The sequence below is a fragment of the Triticum dicoccoides genome, chromosome 2A (genome assembly GCF_002162155.2).
Source record: "Triticum dicoccoides isolate Atlit2015 ecotype Zavitan chromosome 2A, WEW_v2.0, whole genome shotgun sequence".
NCBI classification, from domain to species: Eukaryota; Viridiplantae; Streptophyta; class Magnoliopsida; order Poales; family Poaceae; genus Triticum; species Triticum dicoccoides.
Window position 1 is genome coordinate 270,109,270 of NC_041382.1, and position 2,187 is coordinate 270,111,456.

The following is a 2,187-nucleotide window of genomic DNA, read 5'->3' on the forward strand; positions in this document are numbered from 1 at the left end:
TTGAGAAGATAGCCCGACATTGCGATCCCCGACAAGCCAAACAGATAAGTTCTACCTCTTGTCCATTAGGGATCTGTAAGCTATAACTTGTGCATGAGAAAACCTCGCCACTGTTTTGAGACTTAGGTGCTCCCATCCTTGATTCGACCGCTGCTTCGGTCGGGATGGTCATAGGGGCCTTTGGTAAAAAGGAGTTGGCGGGGGGATGGTCCCTTTATTTTTTGCCCGGGTAGACGCAGTTCTCCGGCAAGAAAAAGGGTGCCGGCTGGATAGCCTGTCAGGGGAAAACTCGTTTATTTACACTAAGGAGGCATCCCACCTCTGCATGGACATATACATGCATGGGTTCCCGGCAAGGTTCATCTTTTTCATTAATATGCTGATAATACAAGTACAAGCATTACAGAAAGCAAACATGGACTGGAGAGATTACATTATTTGAATTAAAATTTGGAAAATGCCTACAGGTTTAAAATTGAAAAAAGAATAAGTGCTCCATAAACTCCTCTCCCTATCCCTCTTGTCCCAGGTAGTGCGGTGGGAAGAGAAGAGGGCAGGACACGCGCCGGCACAACACCGCCCCGATTCCGTCAGGGCCTGCCAAACGCAGCCTGACAAGATCGGGAGTCGCGAGGCTGTGAAGGAGGATGGCGGAAGGAGCACCCAACGCCCCCTAGTCACCACTTCCAAGACCAGTTGGAAGACCACCGGAGGAAGTGGAAGTGCCAAAGGGACAAGCCTTTCCCTGGCAGCTAGGAAAACGGTGATGACGGCACTGGGGAAAGGGGAAGAGACATACAGACGGGTAGTAGGTCACCAGTACGAGACGGACGCGTCGATGCTATCGTACTCTGACTGGAGGGCCTTCCTCCCGCCTTATCCTTCTCCCCTGGCTCCATATTCGTCAACACCATTCCTGGGGAGCACCGGCCTCAAGGTCCGGCACCTTATTCGAGGAGACAGCCAGTGACCAGGACGGCCAGGGGGCTTTAGGCGCACCGCTCCCCACCTTGGCGGGCAGGAATGCGCGCCTCTCGTCGACATCAGCCCCAAGACCTCCGGGAGGGGCAGTGCTAGGATTACCAATGATCTCCAGCCCTGCCTCTCGGGCGGGCCCCAAAGGCGCCAAAAGATTCACCACAGCAAGGACCAGGCTCACTCTCCGAGCACCAGCAACACCAGCCTCAACCAAGAGTCCGGGGGCTGGCCCCAGGCTCTTTCCTTCGACATAACCAGCGAGAAGCAGAAAAATAGGAGGGGGAGTGCAAGGATGAGTGACTCCGCCCTCCCTTCGCCCCTCCTCTTATAGGCAGGCCAGGGAGGGGAGCCGCTCCCTCAACGGGCGACCGTTGTCCTCCCGCGCCAATTCAAGAAGACCGGGCCCTCGCTTTCATGCTCTCCCACGCCACACGCCTCCATTACCTACCCTGCACGATGCATGCTGCATATATGGCTGAGGATAAGGGTGTTGTGGGAAGAGTGAATTGGCAGTTTCTACCCCGTGCATTAAAGTCATTCACGGGCCATTACAAGGGCGAGGCCACCACTATTGGCTTTGTATGACGCATGGGGAAATCAGAAAATGAGCCAAGCTCAAGATTAATGAAGAAGCAAAGAAGACCTCAAGAGACCAGCCTCTTCAGCACCCCTCCCTGTGCACTTATTAGGGCCTACCCCGATGACGCTTGGCAGCGCGATCAGGGCAGGCCCCGGGGCTTCTGTCGGTGCAGCAAACCCTGGGTCTGTTGCCCAGTCTATGCACAGGCATGGGAATAGGATTGAGGCACCAAACCAAGTCAGAGTTCAAGAGACCAAAATATTCAAAGGACCAGCATGCAGATCAAGACCAAGATCAAGCCAGAGAAACAAGATACCATCAGGAGAAAGGCCTCCCTTGCCGGGCAGACAAGCTCGGCAGGGGCGGGGCCACCCCAGAAGACGGCGCCCAAGACACCCCGGCAGGGCGTGCCGGGGGCTCGCGGAGGAAAAACCACCTCACCCAACCACTCTGCCACGGCCCACGTCGTCAATCAGTGCGGTGTCAAGCCGTAAAGTGACTAAGTGGCAGCCATTTGCCACATAGTGGCCTCTTTCTACAAGAAATGCCTACAGATGACACCCGTCCTGGGACGTGTGATGATCACATGTACCTAAGGTAGGGTCATAGGCCTGACCTAGATTCCCTAC